The sequence below is a fragment of the Saccopteryx bilineata genome, chromosome 8 (genome assembly GCF_036850765.1).
Source record: "Saccopteryx bilineata isolate mSacBil1 chromosome 8, mSacBil1_pri_phased_curated, whole genome shotgun sequence".
In the NCBI taxonomy this organism is placed as follows: Eukaryota; Metazoa; Chordata; class Mammalia; order Chiroptera; family Emballonuridae; genus Saccopteryx; species Saccopteryx bilineata.
In genome coordinates this window covers 2,383,692-2,403,966 of record NC_089497.1, presented here as the reverse complement: position 1 = coordinate 2,403,966, position 20,275 = coordinate 2,383,692, and the positions used below count along the sequence as shown (strand labels likewise).

The window sequence follows — 20,275 nt, the reverse complement described above, 5'->3', positions numbered from 1 at the left end:
TGCAGGCTCATCCGTCTTGAACGTGGGGTTGCCGGCTTGAGCGCATGGTTGCTGGCTTGAGCGTGAGATCATAAACATGACCCCATGATCACTGGTTTGAGCAAAGGTCACTGGCTTGAAGCCCAAGGTCTCTACTTGTCCTACTTGTCGCGTTTCAGCTCTCCCAGGTCAGACAGAGCAAGGGGTTACTTGGTCAGCTGGAGCCCCCCGGTCAAGGCACATACGAGAAAGCAATCAATGAACAACTAAGGTGCCACAACCACGAGTTGATACTTCTCATCTCTCTCCTTCCCTGTCTGTCCCTGTTTGTCGCCCTTAAAATAAATAAATAAATAGTTATAGATAAAATGCTTCCTTTTAAAAAAATAATCAGGCCCTGGCCAGTTGGCTCAGCGGTAGAGCATCGGCCTGGCATGCAGAAGTCCCGGGTTCGATTCCCAGCCAGGGCACACAGGAGAAGCGCCCATCTGCTTCTCCACCCCTCCCCCTCTTCTTCCTCTCTGTCTCTCTCTTCCCCTCCTGCAGCCAAGGCTCCATTGGAGCAAAGATGGCCCGGGTGCTGGGGATGGCTCCTTGGCCTCTGCCCCAGGTGCTGGAGTGGCTCTGGTTGCAGCAGAGCGACACCCCAGAAGGGCAGAGCATCGCCCCCTGGTGGGCAGAGCGTTGCCCCTGGTGGGCGTGCTGGGTGGATCCCGGTGGGCGTGCATGTGGGAGTCTGTCTGACTGTCTCTCCCCATTTCCAGCTTCAGAAAACTTAAAATAAATAAATAAATAAATAAATAAATAAATAAATATAAAAAAGTAATCAAAATGATATATATTATTTAGAAATTAAATGTCATAGGGTGATATTGATCAACAGGAGTACATAGGCTTCAGGTAAACATTTCTATGGCATTTGAACTGTTGGTTGTGTTGTGAAAATGATATTTTAAAAAATTTTTGTTAATGAGGAATTAAAAAAAAATTCTCTGATTACACACATTATTTGGAGAAAGGGACATAGATGGAAATGATGAAAACAATTTTAAAACTTCCTCATTTTCTACACACACACCCCCTCCCCGTGCCCCGGGACCAGTGTTTTGTATGCACATGGTCTCACTTTGTTCTCACGATGCCCGCCCTCAGAGACAGGTGCTATTTTGAGCGTTATTTGGCAGACCCGGGCACTGAGGCTGAGGCTTGCCGGAGGCAACCCCGTAAGTCAGGAGCAGGTCTCCCTGCAGAACCAATACTCCTTCTCACTCAGGGGTGGTCAACCTTTTTATACCCGCCGCCCACTTCTGTATCTCTGTTAGTAGTAACATTTTCTAACCGCCCACCGGTTCCACAGTAATTGGTGATTTATAAAATAGGGAAGTAACTTTACTTTATAAAATTTATAAAACAGAGTTACAGCAAGTTAAAGCATGTAATAATTACTTACCAAGTACTTTATGACAGATTTTCGCTAAGTTTGGCAGAATAAATCTTTATAAAACAACATACTGTAGTTAAATCTATTTTTTTATTTATACTTTGGTTGCTCTGCTACCACCCACCATGAAAGCTAGAACGCCCCCTAGTGGGCAGTAGGGACCAGGTTGACTACCATTGTCCTAAATGATACTTTATATCAGGGGTCAGGAACCTATGGCTCGTGAGCCAGATGTGGCTCTTTTGATGGCTGCATCTGGCTCGCAGACAAATCTTTAATAAAAATAATAACGTTAAAAATATAAAACATTCTCGTGTATTACAATCCATTCATTTCCTTCCACTCACATTCATGGTTGCGGGTGGCTGGAGCCAATCACAGCTGTCCTCCGGGACAACACCATGCCACAGGAATGTGAATGTCCCTGTCGTGAGCCTTCATAAGCACAGCACAGAGGTCCTGCCTGGCCGCGCCCCTGAGGCCATGGAGTCAGGGGACTCTGGACGCTCTCACTCTGCCCTGAGGTGTCATGGTGGCCCGCTGTCCCAGGGACCTCCAGGCCTCTGTGCCCTTGGCTCTGGTGCATGAATTCCTGTTGCTCTGTTCTTGGCTAGGGTTACATTTGGTGAGGCTTGGGCACCTGGAGAGAAGACACTCCAGGCAGAGAGGGGAGCATGTGGGGTGGGGATAGGGGGCGCTGCAAGATGGAGCTTCCGCACCGCCTTTGTGTGTGGTGGCCGGCGGCGGACAGGAAGCAGCAGCTGGACGTAAGGATGGGAGCGGGGAGGCATTCAGTCCAGGGACCTGAGTGAGACCTTCTTCTGGAGAATGGATATCACTCTGCAGCCTACAAGGTGCTGAATGGGGGACATGCATCTTTAGAAAGGTCACTATGAATCCAGTAAGAAAAGTGAGCCGTTAGGAGCTGATGGTGGTGGTTTAATCTCAGAGACCCCGTGGTGGGATCCGACAGCGGGCTGGGAGCTGGACCTCACAGGGTGTGGCCACAGAGGGGGGGGGACGCAGAGGCCCTCGCGGTGGGCGGGGAGCTGGACCTCACAGGGTGTGGCCACAGAGCAGGGGGGGGAGATGCAGAGGCCCTCACGGTGGGCTGGGAGCTGGACCTCACAGGGTGTGGCCGCGGAGCAGGGTGGGGAGACGCAGAGGCCCTCGCGGTGGGCGGAGCTGGACTTCACAGGGTGTGGCCGCGGAGCAGGGGGGAGACGCAGAGGCCCTCACGGTGGGCGGGGAGCTGGACCTCACAGGGTGTGGCCGCGGAGCAGGGGGGGAGACAGAGGCCCTCACGGTGGGCTGGGAGCTGGACCTCACAGGGTGTGGCCGCGGAGCAGGGTGGGGAGACGCAGAGGCCCTCGCGGTGGGCGGAGCTGGACTTCACAGGGTGTGGCCGCGGAGCAGGGGGGAGACGCAGAGGCCCTCACGGTGGGCGGGGCTGGACCTCACAGGGTGTGGCCGCGGAGCAGGGGGGGAGACAGAGGCCCTCACGGTGGGCTGGGAGCTGGACTTCACAGGGTGTGGCCGCGGAGCAGGGGGGAGACGCAGAGGCCCTCACGGTGGGCGGGGAGCTGGACCTCACAGGGTGTGGCCGTGGAGCAGGGGGGAGACGCAGAGGCCCTCGCGGTGGGCGGGGCTGGACCTCACAGGGTGTGGCCGCGGAGCAGGGGGGGAGACAGAGGCCCTCACGGTGGGCTGGGAGCTGGACCTCACAGGGTGTGGCCGCGGAGCAGGGTGGGGAGACGCAGAGGCCCTCGCGGTGGGCGGGGAGCTGGACCTCACAGGGTGTGGCCGCGGAGCAGGGGGGGAGACACAGAGGCCCTCGCGGTGGGCGGAGCTGGACTTCACAGGGTGTGGCCGCGGAGCAGGGGGGAGACGCAGAGGCCCTCACGGTGGGCGGGGAGCTGGACCTCACAGGGTGTGGCCGTGGAGCAGGGGCGGGGGAGACGCAGAGGCCCTCACGGTGGGCGGGGCTGGACCTCACAGGGTGTGGCCGCGGAGCAGGGGGGGAGACAGAGGCCCTCACGGTGGGCTGGGAGCTGGACCTCACAGGGTGTGGCTGCGGAGCAGGGGGGAGACGCAGAGGCCCTCACGGTGGGCGGGGAGCTGGACCTCACAGGGTGTGGCCGTGGAGCAGGGGGGAGACGCAGAGGCCCTCGCGGTGGGCGGGGCTGGACCTCACAGGGTGTGGCCGCGGAGCAGGGGGGGAGACAGAGGCCCTCACGGTGGGCTGGGAGCTGGACCTCACAGGTTGTGGCCATGGAGCAAGGGGGGGAGACGCAGAGGCCCTCGTGGTGGGCTGGGAGCTGGACCTCACAGGGTGTGGCCGCGGAGCACGGTGGGGAGACGCAGAGGCCCTCACGGTGGGCGGGGAGCTGGACCTCACAGGGTGTGGCCGCGGAGCAGGGGGAGAGACAGAGGCCCTCACGGTGGGCGGGGCTGGACCTCACAGGGTGTGGGCCCGGAGCAGGGTGGGGAGACGCAGAGGCCCTCACGGTGGGCTGGGAGCTGGACCTCACAGGGTGTGGCCGCGGAGCAGGGGGAGAGACAGAGGCCCTCACGGTGGGCGGGGAGTTGGACCTCACAGGTGTGGCCAAGAGCAGGGGGGGAGACAGAGGCCCTCACGATGGGCGGGGCTGGACCTCACAGGGTGTGGGCCCGGAGCAGGGGGGGGACACAGAGGCCCTCGCGGTGGGCGGAGCTGGACCTCACAGGGTGTGGGCCCGGAGCAGGGGGAGAGACAGAGGCCCTCGCGGTGGGCGGGGAGTCTTGTGTCTCCCACCACAGGCTCTCTTTGGGACCGTCAGCTCGGTCACGGCCTGGATCTCATGCACAGTCCAGCCTCTTCCGTCCTTGTCTCTTCTCTCCCCTGGCTCTGAGGCCCTCACTTTTAGGAAGAGTCCATGATAACTATGTGGCCAGGTGGACCACAGAATCAATGAAAAACATTTGAGAAAGGCGTGTCCTCTCACGGACAGAGAGGTGGTAGAGGGACAGCAGTGACAGCAAACGCGAGCTTGGTGTGGGTGGTGATGGTGCATGTTCCATGTCCTGGGCCTCGAGCTGACCGTTGTGCTCTGTGTGACCTCATTGAATCGTCAAACAGGAGCCGTAGCCATTTCCATTGTTTCCTGAGAAGTCCGAGGCTCAGATGGCTGAGGTGACTTATCCAAGGTGTGGCTGACTCCAGGGCCGGTCAGCTCACATCGTCCTTGCAGGATTCAGTGGGTCCTTGTACCTGCGGCCGCTGCAGCAACACCTGGCACTTGTCGGAAATGCAGCCTCAGGCCTCAGCCCAGACTCCTGGATTCTCACCTGCGTGTGAACAGGTGACGTTGACCGTGTGGCACTCCCAAGCTGTGCAGAGAGCGCGTTACAGACCTAGGACCCCCAGGCTGCGCAGGGAGCGCGTAACAGACCCAGGACTCCCAAACTGTGCAGGGAGCGCGTTACAGACCCGGGACTCCCAGGCTGTGCAGAGAGCGCGTAACAGACCTAGGACTCCCAAACTGTGCAGAGAGCGCATTACAGACCTAGGACTCCCGGGCTGTGCAGAGAGCACATTACAGACCCGGGACTCCCGGGCTGTGCGGAGAGCGCGTTACAGACCCGGGACCCCCAGGCTGTGCGGAGGGCGCGTTACAGACCCGGGACTCCCAGGCTATGCAGAGAGCGTGTTACAGACCCGGGACTCCCAGGCTATGCAGAGAGCGCGTTACAGACCCGGGACTCCCAGGTTGTGCAGGGAGCGCGTTACAGACCCGAACTCCCAGGCTATGCAGAGAGCGCGTTACAGACCTGGGACTCCCAGGCTGTTAGGGAGCGCGTTACAGACCTAGGATTCAGGAAGGACTGTCTGTGGGAAGCATGACCGTCTTCCCTCGCATTTCACCCCGTATTATTCAGGCATCAGTGACTAACTAAATTGGTTTGTTTTATATAATTTACATCCACAAGATTTGCAGGGCGTTTCAGCGTCTGAGCACGTGCCTGGGTCAAGTACCGCACGGGTGTTACCGTTAGACGGTCATCCGTCCATAGAACCCTGCCGTCAGGCTCCCAGAGCCCTCACAGTGAGACTTGCCCAACGCTCTGGCCAAACGGTTTTATGGGAGGTGCTCACCTCAGTTTAATCCATTCTTCTGCTGCCGTTAAAATGAAATGGTCGGTCCCCAATGAAAGGAAAAGTCGATCTTCACTTCAGCTCTGTGCCGCGTGATTGCTGTATGTCACCCTTCCTAACCAATTCCCGTTGTGGGAGAGGCGGTTCTAAAAGTTTCCGTGGGCAAAGCTCGACCATCAGGGGATGTGAGTCAGGCATCTGAATAATGACATCACTGCAGCAGCTTCCATGAGCACGTCAGTGAGCACGTGTGATCCTGAAGGTCAATCCTACTGGGTGCCTGCGCTCTGTATTTTCATGGACATCTGGACCCTTTGTCCTGAGGCTGCTGGTTGCTTCTCCTCCCTCTGAAATGGGAGGGTAGTGTCCAGCACCCCAGGAGTGTGGCCTGATGTCAGCTGGGTTTATCTGTGGAACTTCTGTGCAGACTTCGTGAGGTAGATCGCTCCGTCTGGCTGCAGCCTCTGGAGGCCCCTCTTCCAACAAGGTCTCCCGCGGTGAGAAGTGTGGGCCACAGCGGTGGCAGTCGCCTGCCTGTACTGCCTGCCTGTACTGAGCACGCAGGAGCTTTGTGCCAGCCAGTGCCACACCTCCACCCGCGTTGTGCTGATTCATCTCCTCCATCCCCCGCTGAAAGCGTTTTCTCATCCTGAGAATCTCTGTCTGTGTCTCTCGTAAGATTCTCCCCCGTTTTCTTTCTTTCTTTTTCGTTATTAAATGAGAGGCAGGGAGGTAGAGAAACAGACTCCTACATGCACCCCGACAGGGATCCACCTGGCATGCCCACAGGGGGCGATGCTCTGCCCATCTGGGTCTGTTGCTCTGTTGTTCAGCAACAAGCTCTTCTTAGCACCTGAGGCAGAGGCCACAGAGCCATCCTCAGTGCCCGGGCCATCTTTGCTCCAATGGAGCCTTGGCTGCGGGAGGGGCAGAGAGAGACATAGAGGAAGGAGAGGGGGAGGGGTGGAGAAGCAGACGGGCGCTTCTCCTGTGTGCCCTGGCCAGGAATCGAACCCAGGACTCCTGCACGCCAGGCCGACGCTCTACCACTGAGCCAACCGGCCAGGGCCCCATTTTCTTTATTAAAACAATTTTTATTCTTTTTCCTTCAATGTTAAAAGTTTAGCAAACATGATTTTATACCTCTTCTTATTTATAGAATAGACTTTCACTATACACTTGGGGACTCCACAGTAGCAGCTCAGGGCCAGTGTTGTTGTATAATAAGGGGTACTGGAGGGTGGGCGTGAGGGGGTCTAGTGGGGACACATACTGAGGTTCTGAGTACTTTGCCCTCCATCTTTCTGTCAACCTGAAACTATTTCAAAAATAAATTAAAAACCTGCTAATTGAAAAAGGAATACCTACGTTAAAAAAACAACCCTGCCTGACCTCGGGTGGCACAGTGGCTGAAGTGTCGACCGGGAACACCGAGGTCACCGGTCTGAAGTCCAGGTTGCCCGGTGAAGGCACACAGGAGAAGCAACTACTACGAGTTGATGCTTCCTACACTTCCCCCCCTTCTCTCTCTCTCTCTCTCTCTCTCTTAAATTAAGAAATAAAATCTTTTTTTAGAAAATCAGCCCTTTGTTTGATAACACATAGAACAGAGCCGAGGTTTCCTGTGGCGGCCTGCAGGGACTCGGCTGGAGAGCCGCCCTCCTCTGGGTCTAGGACTCCGGCTTGTAGGCTCTCGAAGCCCACTCAGCCTGTGTCAGGGGCGCAGCACCTCGGTTTAGGGGACTGGAGATGTGACCTCACGTGCTGACAGGAGTCCTTTGCCAGGAACAGTGCTGGGCGTGCGGAGGTCTGGAGGGCGGTGCTCAGGGGGTCTGTGGAGGAAACCCACCACACAGAGCGTGCAGGTCACCCAGCGCTCACGCATCCAGTGCAGCCCAGTGTGACTCCTGGGAGCCGGAAGTCTATCATCTTTCCTCAGACTTCCCTGAGCTATTACTTCCACGGATGTGCGGTTTAGCTTGTCTACTTCTAATAAATAACTTTTGTGAAAAAAAAAAAGAAAAAGAATGGTTTTCCTATTGGAAAACTAATACAGAAATCTGCCCAAAGGTTTATTTTCTTTCTTTCTCTCTCTTACCTTCGAAATTTTAAACTACTTTCCATATATTCAATGAGGAAAAGACAGCACTTTTTAAAGATGTGTTCTTACATAGCTGCCAGATGATTTCTAATCTTCCTTTTTCTCTCTTCGCCTGCCTCCCAGATGAGTCAAGTTTACAAGCAACGTAGCTAGGCATTGATACTTGTTCCAAGAGCCGTTCTCCCGTTGCATTCCTCCCAGATTGAGGACTTTCAGCGTCCAAGAATAGTAATGGAACTTTTTGGATTTGGTTTTGTTTGAAAGTTCCACAGAAGTAAAGGGGCCTGCCTTAACCCTTGAGTTGCTCAGAGCTCGTTAGATACTTTGTAACATAATTTATGAGCAGTGTTAATACCCTTCTAACAAGTAGTTAGGAGGACATCTCAGGCTTCTCACAACCTTGGCCACAAAAGAGAGGCCACCAGCACAACGCTACTGAAAAGTGCTCTCTGCGGACATGGGCCACTCTGTAACCCGGATACCACTCTGTAACCCGGACACCACTCTGTAACCTGGGTGCGGCCGGCCTGGGAGGGGTCATGCAGAACCTGGGAGTCAGCATTGAGGAACATGCATAGGTATTCAATAGAGCTTGTACCTGTTGAATTTAATAATATCTGGACTTGTATTTCGTATGTATATAATGAGAAAAACATTTATCCAGCGTTGGACTTTTTTTTTTTTTCTGTATTTTTCTGAAGCCGGAAACGGGGAGAGACGGTCAAACAGACTCCCGCATGCGCCCGACTGGGATCCGGCCGGCACGCCCACCAGGGGGTGACGCTCTGCCCACCAGAGGGCGATGCTCTGCCCATCCGGGGTGTCGCTCTGTTGCAACCAGAGCCACTCTAGCGCCTGGGGCAGAGGCCGAGGAGCCATCCCCAGCGCCCTGGCCATCTTTGCTCCAGTGGAGCCTCGGCTGCGGGAGGGGAAGAGAGAGACAGAGAGGAAGAAGAGGGGGAGGGGTGGAGAAGCAGATGGGCGCTTCTCCTGTGTGCCCTGGCCGGGAATCGAACCCGGGACTCTTGCAGACCAGGCTGACGCTCTACCACTGAGCCAACCGGCCAGGACCCAGCATTGGACTTTTATTGGATTTTTTCAAACATCTCCATGGCAACAATTTGAAAATAATAATGTTGCTAATTAACTAATTAATCAATGCTCTTTCACCACAGAGTTTGAGAAACAGTGCTTGGGGGTGGAGAGCGTTCACTCAAAGACATCCTCATTTCAAATAGAAAAAAAACACAACTGGTTAGAAAGTCACTTTTTAGGTTGTGGTTGAAAGAGATTGGTTCAATTTTGCTTGATGGATGACTAGTTTCTCAGAACAAATCTTATATCCATTAAAGTTCATCTGAAAGTTACTGAAGCGTTTTTAAGGGATGGCATTTTTTTTTCCTAGAAGGAGATTTTTGATTAAAAAAAATGATCCTGATTCAGATATACTTTGCTTCAGATTTTCTTTTATTGGGGTCAGGGAGGAGAAGGAAGCAGTTGAGGTGGCTTCCTGCAGTCTGGGTTACCTCCGCTCCTCCCTGCCTGAGGCTCTGCTGAAACTGGTGTCTAAGTGCCAATGGCTGTTTTCCAGGGTGGCCCCTAGGACTGAGTCTCAGAAGAGACCGCAGGGATGGTATTGTTTGAGAGCCAGAGACAGGGCCAGGGAGGAGGTGACAGAAAAGTCTTGGAATGGCTGCCTTGGTCCCCCCAAACAATTAATGTCTTTTACCAGCTGAATATTCAGCTCCTGAATGAGTGTGATAAGTTATTGGCTTCCCCAAAAGGCAATTTTTTTAAATATTGAGAATGTATTTTAGCTCTCCTAAAATACACAAAATTCTTAGGATAGAAAGTGTTCAAACCTGACCAGGCGGTTGCACAGTGGATAGAGCGTCGGACTGGGACGCGAAGGACCCAGGTTCGAGACCCCGAGGTCACCAGCTTGAGTGCGGGCTCATCTGGTTTGAGCAAAGCTCACCAGCTTGAGCCCAAGGTCGTTGGCTCGAGCAAAGGGGTCACTCGCTCTGCTGTGGCCCCACGGTCAAGGCACATATGAGAAAGCAATCAATGAACAACTAAGGTGTTGCAACGAAAAACTGATGATTGATGCTTCTCATCTCTCTCCATTCCTGTCTGTCCCTGTCTGTTCCTCTCTCTGTCTCTCCCTGTTTCTGTCACACACACACACAAAATAAGAAAGTGTTCAAATGTGCCCTCTCCCTAAAATAACAAACATATACAGGAATGGGTTTTCCTCAGTTTGAAGCCCCATTTCCACGATGGCGTGAAATTCCTTCATGTCAAAGGGGAAATAAAAGATTCCTTCAGAACACGATTTAGGATTAAAAAAAAAATTCTGATCTAGAAACAAAACCCTCCCCCCTTTACAGATCCTCTCAGATATTTAAATGTTAACATCTAATGATACTGTGTGTCTTTTTCCTTTTATTACTCTGAGGTTTAGTCTTCCTTCTTCCAGTAGATAGTTTATGAAAATACCTGCATGTGTAGGAGAAGTTATAGTCGTGGGGAATAGCTTTTATTTTAAATGTCATAGTGCCTTCTGCCCCCTTTTCAGAAATAATCGCCATTAGTTCCTTAGACTGGAAGAGTTGGCTCTATGATGTGTTTATGTTTTTATCTCTACCTTGCTGTTTGGCTGTAATATTTTCTCACTAGCCTACAGCTTCGCTGTGAAAGTTCATGACATCACTGCTGAGAACTGCACAAAATGGGGGGGGGGGTGAATACCTTGAGCAAAATTTGGTTTAAAGCCCTGACCAGCTGGCTCAGTGGATAGAGCATCAGCCCAATATCCAGGGTTTAATGCCCGATCAGGGCACACAGGAGAAATGACCATCTGCCTCTCTTCCCCTCCCTCTCCCCCTTCTCTCAATCTTTTCCTCTCACAGCCAGTGGCTCAATTGGTTTGAGCATCAGCCTCAGTTGCTGACAATAGCTTGGTTGATTCAAGCATCAGCCCCGAATGGGGGTGGCAGGGTGAATACTGGTTGAGGTGCATTGCAGAAAGCAGTCTCACCATCTCCTCCTCTCCTCTTACTTAAAAAAGAAATTGGTTTGAATGGGTGAAAGCAAAATTCTACCCTTGGCACGAACCTTGAGAAGATAGTTAATAATGGTCTTTAATACCTATTCCTTTTGAAGGATAGAAATAATGACTAGCTTGTTATTTTATGGTTTAAAATTTTTTCATAGGCCTTCACTGGTTGGCTCAGTGGTAGAGCATCAAGCCAGCGTGTGGACGTCCTGGGTTTGTTTTCCAGGCACACAAGAGAGGCGACCGTCTGCTCCTCCCCCTTCCTGCTTCCTCCTCCCTCTCTCTCTCCTCCCTCCCACAGCCATGGCTCTATTGATTCAAGCACATCAGCCCCAGGCACTGAAGATGGCTTGGTGGAATCTCTGCCCCAGGTGCTAAAAATAGCGCAGTTGTGAGCATGGCCCCAGATGGGCAGAGCATCGGCCCTAGATGGGGGTTTTCAGGTGGATCCAAGTTGGGGCGCTTACGGTAGTCTATCTGTGTACCTTCCCTGCCCTCACTTAAAAAAAAACCCTTTCATACTATTGGTATTGGCATTCAGAAAAAATAAATCTCATATTTTGAGATTAAAAAAAGGAAAGAGTATTAAATGAGTGAAAAAAATAATAATTGTGGTGCTTAAGATTTAAAAACCACACACTTACATTTTGAGGATGAGAGATGTTATTTAGAACACAGTAAGGATTATACATGTCTTCATTGTCCCAAGAATTTGCATATAAACTAGATTCAATACAATGAATGGATATCGCTGCGCCCACACTTTGTAACCAGGAACCCTCCTGCAGAGTCGAAGCCAGATGTTAGCAGTGGCTAAATGCCCCGCGGGGTATTGTCATTACATTCCAAGATCCCTGCAAAGTTATAACCTCCTGCACTATTGGAAAGCGAAGCTGGGACTTTAGGAAAAGACCTGCTTCCGTAAGCAGGTGTGAAAAGCCGTTTCGGTACAATTATCTGTGGGTTTCTGCCTCAGGCAGACTGCAGTCCTGCAGAGAAGGGAGTGCGGGTTCTGTCAACGTGGGTGTTAAGCGGCAAGGGGCAGCTCTCACCCTCTAGGAAGCTGAAACCTCTTTCCAAAATCAACCACACGAAACAGTCACAGCCGATAGATAAATAACGCCTCAGCAGCTGCTCCGTTGACATTGGCCTCTCCTTGTGGTGGTGGTGGTGGTGGTGGTGGTTGCTGTGCCCTCTGGTGGGAAAACGGATCAATCACAACTCACACAGGTTCACAAGCTCGTTTTAATTTCCGGGCTTTGGACACCCAACGTTAGCCTAAGGGGAGAAGGCACGGAGCGTGTTCCCCGCCAAGTTCACACGACGAACGAACCCGACCTCCTCACTTTTCCTGGGGGGGGATGCATTATTTAGTCAGACTTGAAAGACAGGAGCTATTTATATTCTTCAGTCTTCCCATGTCCCCACGGAAAGAATTAATTATTGAAACCTGTTAAGCGCCAGACGCCGTTCACGCTGAATTTCTCTCTGCTGCCCTGCACCCTGGCCTCCCCGGGGCCAGACTCAGGTCTCCAGTCTCCACGCACGGGCATGCTTGGGCTTTGAACTCATTTGCTTCCTGTGCCTTCGCAGAGAGGGGCCTGACGCGGGGCACCACCACCACCGGCAGGGGTGCGTCCCAGGAAGCGCTGTTTCCTCTCAAGTGAGAGAGACCGGAGGCCCGGCACCTGGGCTCCTGACCCCAAGATAGCTGCAGGACTGGGAACCCCAACTCCGAGCCACCCACCCTGGGCCAGCTGGGGGAAAGGTGTCTGCGGAGAGCCACCCTGAGGCTGGGGACGCTGGGGACGCTGGGGAGAGAATGAACCAAGGAGGCAGGTGCCAGGAGGCTGGCGGGGTCCTGAGGGCGTGGGAACATGTGGGCATCTGCTCCCAGCCTCAGGGGGCCGGGGGACCGCTCACATGGGCCAGGTCGAACTGCAAGGCTCAGGGTGCACAAAGGTGTGTAGAAGACGAACATTTTTAGGATTACACAAGGTTGTTGCATGTAGAAGATAAACAATTTCAGGATTAGACAATGTTGCAGCATGTAGAAGATGAATATTTTTAGGATTAGACAATGTTGCCATGTATAGAACATTTTAGGATTAGACAATGTTGCTGTGTATAGAACATTTTAGGATTGGACAATGTTGCAGTGTGTAGAAGACAAACATTGTGTCATTCCACTTTTGTTATTTTTAAACACTGTCTTTTTTTCTCCTCTCCTTTATAATAGGGTGCATGATCTATGTGGCAGTAATAATATGACTGCTAACACCTCTAGGCCACATTTACATGTTTTGTTCTAAGAACTTCCTGTAGCTCAACCCACACGGTTCTCGCCCACACCCCACGGAGCAGGTTGTGAGGTTGTCCTCGGTTTGCTGATGAGGTGACCGCAGCCCAGAGGGGGCACTTCGGTGCTAGGGCAGGTGCCGTGTAAACAGGAAGTGTGACCAGCTGAGGTTCAAACCCAGGCTGTCTGGCTCCGGATTGTGCTCCTAACTGATACTCCCTGCCTGCATGAAAGCAGGAAGCGTAATAACAAGTCAAGTCAGACACCTGCCTACCCTTGTCTCCGCTTAAACAAATAAGTGAAGGCCCCCAACCAAGGTTCCCTTCCCGGAAAGGCCGTGTGGCCGGCCCACAGTTACTTTGTGGCATTCTGCCGAATTTACACTCCAACTGTTGTGTTAAATAAATGCTATAAACTAGGAAGAGTAGAAGTTTACCAGTTGGTTTATTTTTTACTGAGACCCAGAAAACAGAATTTTTGCCTCATCTGCTTTTTTTTTTTTTTTTCTTGTATGTGGGGATTACCCCCTTCCTACCCCTTATTTGATTTTAAACAAACCTGAGTCTTTTTTCATATTTGCATTTGTAAAACTTTCAGGCCCTGAGAGTTACTCATGAATGAGTGAAGCGATCCACTCACCCAGTGTGTGTGAAACCCCTGCGGGGTGGCCGTCAGTGAGCAGCGATGGAGTGGCATTTACAGGGACCCCGTGGTCCACTCTCTGGGGAGCGGCCCCTATGTTCCACATCTGTCCCCTTCCCTGTCCTGGCAGGAAATTCGAGTCATGTGTGAGCCACTCTGGGGGCTCGTGCTGCCGCCCCCCACCCCCTCACACACACACACACACACACACACACACACACACACACACACACACTAGTTCTGGGTGTCCTCCGAGGCTGCCTCGGGCCATCTGCCCAGCTGGGGGCCCAGCTCTGGCTCGCGGACCATCTGGCCCTCCTTAGCACTCCCTGCCTCCTTTCTGCTGCCCGGGCTGAGGGGATTGGAAAAGAGGCTGCTTCTCTCTCTCCCTCAGTTCAGGGACGGGATGTGGTCTCTCCTCCACCCCCTGGTAAGTGACAGAAGGATGTGAAATCCTCCCCTGGCCACCACCACCAGGGAGCACAGCAGGAGAAAAGACACTGAGTGGTTTCTGCTGCTTTCACAGGAGAAAAAAAATAACATATATATATATATATATATATATATATATATATATATATATATATATGACAAAGGTAGCAACAGGAGGAGAAAGGAACTCCTCATGTCTTGTTACCGGAGTCCACCCCAACGGCTATACAGTTCCTGGTTCCTGGTGAAGAAGTTTCCCGGGGTTTCAATGACAAGGGAGGCTGTGATGGAACCATTCCATGTAGAGAATAAATTCCCGTTCAGTATCTCTAGCTACCCTTGAACTTCAGATCCCAGCCTTTGCCCCTGGCACCAGCTCTGGGCACATCCGGGCTGTCTGTGAGTGCGTGCGGGTCACTGTTGAGGTTATGATGAACCTGGAAAGGCAAGCACAACTCGATCTAGTTACGCCATCACTGCCTTTCACTGGTGCATACCAGAAACGACATGCGCCTGAGTCAGAATCCCACCCAACATGTCAGAAAAAAAAGAAATGTCAGAAAGGGTAGCTTCCTCGTAGTTACGCGGCTGGTATTCAGTGAACGTTGCTCCTCCCAGAGCCCACTCCTTCCCTGGTCCCTGTAGATCAAGGGTCGGTCGGGAACCTATGGCTCGCGAGCCAGATGTGGCTCTTTTGATGGCTGCATCTGGCTCGCAGACAAATCTTTAATAAAAATATAATATTAAAAATATAAAACATTCTCATGTATTACAATCCATTCATTTGCTACCGCTCATGTTCATGGTGGCAGATGGCTGGAGACAATCACAGCTGTCCTCTGGGACATCACCAAATTTTTATTGGATAATGCGTAATGTACACGGGTCATTGTATGGCTCTCACAGAATTACATTTTAAAATATGTGGCTCATGGCTCTCTCAGCCAAGAGGGTTCCCGACCCCTGCTGTAGAGGATCTCGTCACAGCAGCCTGTTAAGAGATCTTGCTTCTTCGAATTGTGTTGGTATAGACTGAACGTATAAATATATGGTCTCCCATTCCCCCGAAGTAATATGTGGATGCCCTATATCCCCATGGGATGGCATTTGGAAGTGGGGGTCTTTGTAGGTGTTTAAGTTTAGATGAGGTCATGAAGGTGGGGTCCTCACGATGGCGTGAGGGGCCTTCTAAGACGAGGAGAGAGACCAGGGCTGTCTTTCTCTCCCACCAAGGGCGGACGCAGCAAGAACACGACACTCTAAAAACCAGGCTGAAGGCTCTCACCAGGCGCCCGGCCTGCTGGCCTCTTGGTCTGGGATTTCCCAGTCTCCAGAACGGTGAGAAATAAGTGGCTGTTACTGAAGCCGCCTGTTGAACACAGCTTTTTATAGCAGCCCCAGCTGGAAAAACAGCTAATGTGTGCTTGGAATCAAGGCTCTATGTAGAGCAGGACGGCAGAAGCGTTTTCCCTTCTGCAAACTTTTTGTCCTGAACTTTGCTGTTTTGATGGGTTAAAAAAAAAAAAAAAAGAATACCTTGTAGTTTTTTTTTATTATTATTTTTACATTGCTTTTCTTGTAAAGCGGAGAATCTTTACATTGGGTTAAGAGCTATTTATATTTTCTTTTCGTGAATGACCGTTATATCTTTTATCTGTCTTGTTTTCTTCTTACTGCATTGAAGGAGCTCTTTCTATATTAGGGAGGTTCGCCCATTGTGCCGTGAGTGGCAGATATTTTTATAGTTTGTCATTGATTCTGATGAAGTTTTCTTGTAAATATCTTTTTTTTTAATACAATTGAAGTTCTCAATACTTTATTTTGTGGGGGTTTAGATTATTCTTACAAAGGCCTTTCACAGTCTGAATTTTGTTCCATTTTTTTCCCTTGTTTTCTTCAGATGCTTTCCTTTGGATTAATTATGTGATCTCGCTCAAATTTTGATATAAAAGCCTGATGTGAGCTCTGACTTCACCACCCTTCCTCTAGCCCTACACCTAAGATAATGACCCATTTATTTCTCTAACATGTGTTGAGTAATCCAAATTTTGCCTACCAATTTCAAATACTATTTTTGTCATATACCATATTCACACATGATATATTATTCTCTTTTATGGATTATATTATTAATTTTTTTAAATTAAATTTACTGGAGTGACCCTGGTTAACATAATGATATAGATTTCAGATGCCCAATTCTGTAATACATCTCTGTACACCATGCTGTGTGTCCACTCCCAGGTCAAGTCTTGGTCCATCACCGTGTATCCCCCCTACCATCCTCCACCTCCCATCACCCCAGTGTGGTCTGCCCGGGGGTGTTTCTCTCTTTTCTTGCCCTTTCTTGTTCAATCCCTCCACCCCCACCCCCACCCAGCGCCCCGTGGACAGCCATCAGCCTGCTCTCTGTCTCTGTCTCTATTTGCTTGTTAGTTCATTTTGTTCATGAGATCCCACACAGGAGTGAGATCGTACGGGGCTGGTCTTCCTCTGAGTGGCTTGTCTCACTCAGCATCACGCTCTCTGGATCCTTCCACGCTGTTGCCAAAGGGTAAGATTTCCTTCCTTTTTTATGGCCGAGTGGTACTCCATCGGGTAAACATGCCCCAGCTTTTTCATCCGCGCATCTACTGTTGGGCACTTGGGCTGTTTCCAGATCTTGGCTGTCGTAAATAACGCTGCAGTGAACATGGGGTGCACACATGCTTTCAAATTGAGTATTTGGGGATTCTTCAGATAAGGTCTCAGAAGTGGAATCACTGGGTCATAGGTAATTTCGTTTTTAATTTTTGAGGAAACTCCACACTGCTCCCCACAGTGGCTGCACCTGTTATTGCGTTCCCACCAGCAGTGCAGGAGGGTTCCCTTCCCTCCACAGCCTCTCCAGCACCTGTTGTCTGTTGTTGACTTATTGGCTTTGTATCGTTAGAATGAATCCCAGGCCAGCCATGAGCACCCAGACTTCCTTGCATTCAGATGTTCCTCCTCTTGACTTTTGGGGGGAGGGGCCGACAGTTGCTGCTGGCTCACCAGGAATCCCACCTACCCCTTGGCATGACTTAACTCTGCATCAGGGAGCACATTATGCATGCAAACACCCTCCATCCTCCTGACTGTGGGGCAGAGCAGTGTGGACTGCAGCCAGAGCCTACGTTCTTGTGTATCTAACACAACTTACTGTGCTGGATTGACCTTCTCCCGGAATATTCTCTCTGTTAGATTCTTGGTTTTAGATGTACTTTTTATTGATTTTTAGCTCACACGGAATTACCTGTTAATCTAGCTTTCTGGAGATCTGGGGTCCACAAGGCTGCTCTTAAAAAAATAAAAAAAGCAAAAGAGGATGTTTGTGAAATTATGGAAAAGAGACAGTTCTCGGGTTTCCCGGTCTTTTCTCTCAGTTTTGGTTTAGATTCAGGGGAATGCCTTAGGGAATGAAGAATAAAACGTTCCATGGACTGGGCTGGTATCAGTAACCAAATCCCCATGGGCTTGTTTCCACCCGTGTTAACGTGGGGACGGAGCGCGTGGACCCTCTGAGGGGAAGAGGAGCAGTTTCGGGGTCTGGTGGAGAAAAGCAGGGTGTGTGCAGACAGCAGAGCTAGTTCAGTCAAAGCTGTAGTGAGAGTGGAGAAACCCACCTGACCAGGTGGTGGCGCAGTGGAGAGAACGTCGGACTGGGACGCGGGGGACCCAGGTTGGAGACCCCAAGGTCGCCAGCTTGAGTGCGGGCTTATCCAGCTTAAGCATGGGCTCACCAGCTTGAGTGAGAGGTCACTGGCTTGACTGTGGGATCGTAGGCATGACCCCATGGCCGCTGGCTTCAGCCCAAAGATCGCTGGCTTCAGCCCAAGGTCATTGGCTTGAGTAAAGGGTCACTCGGTCTGCTGTAGCCTCCCCGTGGTCAAGGCACATGTGAGAAAGCACTCAGTGAACAGCTAAGGAGCCACAATGAAGAATTGATGCTTCTCATCTCTCTCCCTTCCCGTCTGTTTCTATCTGTCCCTCTCTTTGACTCTCTCTCTGTCTCTGTCAAAAAACAAAGAAAACAAACAAAAAGAAAAGAGTTGAAAAACCCACTCCCATATTTTGAATATTAGATAACACATTTTTATTTTCATTTACCACGACACCTCTTTGTCTCACCTTTGATGATCGGTTGTAACACTATTTACTCTTCAGTATGCCAGTTGTTAAATATTTTACACACATTTTCTCCTTTACTCTGATCACTCTAGCTAGCATGTGATATCTTCCTATGGTACAAGTGTGGAAATCAAGGCTTAGACTAGTTCAATAACTCAGCCAAAGTCACACAGGACAGCAAGTGGGAGGTGGGGCCCTAAGAAGATACTAGAGTTCTTAGCCACAATGCCACGCGTAACTTCTCAGCACAGCCCGAGAGGACGCGTTATTATTTTTTAACTCTCCGTATGTATAATGAAACATTTTCACCAGATGACCACACACGACATCTATACCGGCCGTGGCAGAGGTCCGAGTTGGAACTTGCGTTCCAGGAAAGAGCAGGGATGTGTTGGAAAGGGAAGCTTTGCCGGGAAGTCCAGTTTCCTTCCTCAGCCCCCCCCCCAGTGTGCTGAGCAGAGACCCCCCAGAGGGCATGAATACGGAGGCCTCGCCTTCCCCGCTTCCTTTCACTCTCATTTTTGTCATTGACGTTATTGGGGTGGCAGTGTCAACAGAACTGTCCAGGTGTCAGGTGCCCGGTTCCAGCGCACAGCTCTGTGCTCCGTAGTGTGTGCTCACCCCCCCCCTCGAGTCAGGTCCCCCCTCCCTCACCATCTACCCCCCCACCCCTGCCCCGCGCTCCTAGCTGTCACCGCACTGTTGCCCCTGAGTTATTTTTCTTTCCTTTTCTGTCCTTTTCCTGCTCAACCCGTCCGTCCGCTGATAGCCGCCAGCCTGCTCCCCAGGTGTGAGCCTGTCTCCATCTCGCTCGTTACTTCATCTTGTCCGTTACATTCTGTCCACGTGTGAGTGACACAACAGGGCGCCTGTCTTCCTCTGACTGGCTCGCTTCACTCAGTACGATGCTGCCCAGGTCCCTCCGTGCTGTCCCACAAAGGGCTGACAGTGACCTGTGGAGCCCTCTGCCCGCGTGGAGCCCGGCACGCCTCCGTAGCCTCCCAGCGTGGAATCCGTGTGTCCCATGGTGCGCGAGGCAGCGCCCCCTCCCCTGAGACAGCCCCTCGGCCTCTCACAGCAGCTCCCCCGGTGTTTGGAGGCCACGTGCCCCCTGCAATCCCATGAAGGGCGCGTGTTAGAGCTGAGTGACATGCTCCGAGGACGCAGTGTGTCCGCTCCCCAGAGAACACTCTCCTGAATGCTGCTTCCTGCCGCCATCGCGGTGACCTGTGGGTGGCGGCATCTACCTGCTTCTCCTCCCTCTGGGGAACCAGGGAGAGACGGCGGGAGCCCCTCTCGGGGGCCCCCCGGCATCTGGCAGTCGGTCAGTGAACGTTAGACAGAAGCAAGAAGAGGGGGGTGGGTAAGGAAGAATGGGAACGGGAGTGGTGAGAAGGACGGGGAAGTCCAGCTGCAGACGAGCGGGTGACTCGGGACCCTGTCTCCACAATGGGCGTCATTTTCCTTCCAAAGACCCGGTGCAAGCTCTGCGGCCAGCGGAGCAAGCATCAGGATTCCCGCGGGCTCTCGTCTGGGAAGGTGAGAGGCTGGAAGGGCACGATTCCTGTCTGGACAGTCCATTCTAACTCATCAGGGGGCCCCCCTCAGGCTGGTAAGACAGAGGGGTGTCACGGGAACGCGTGACGTCATAGCGGCGGTCAGGAAAGGGATCCTTGGCCCTTTCAGACCATGGGGGTGACCGCATGAGCTGGTGCCCATGCACCTGAAGGGGGTTTTTCCCCCCGGAAACGACTCCGTGGGCAGTGGTTAGCACGGCCTGTGGAAATGTAACTTGTGTGCTGCGTAGTTTTGCCTGGAGAGGAAGAAGGGTCAGAATGCCGTCGCTGTGGCAGACAACAGGCCGTCACAGAGCCCCAGTGGGCCGCGCAGGAACGGGGTGCGCACCTGACAGATCTATAGGGAGCCCCGGGAATGAGGACAGCTCAGCTCTTTCATCCACCCCAGAGCAGCTCACATCACCTGTTAGATTGTATCTGCCACCACGTTCTTCATCAAACTTTTTGATGAGACTTAGTCAT

General features: G+C 51.9%; 1 protein-coding gene across 1 annotated transcript in view; it reads left to right on the top strand.

Moving 5' to 3' along the window:
- SLC9A9 (solute carrier family 9 member A9) overlaps positions 1–20,275 on the top strand; it is a 471,491-nt gene that overhangs the window by 49,086 nt on the left and 402,130 nt on the right. The window lies entirely within an intron of this gene.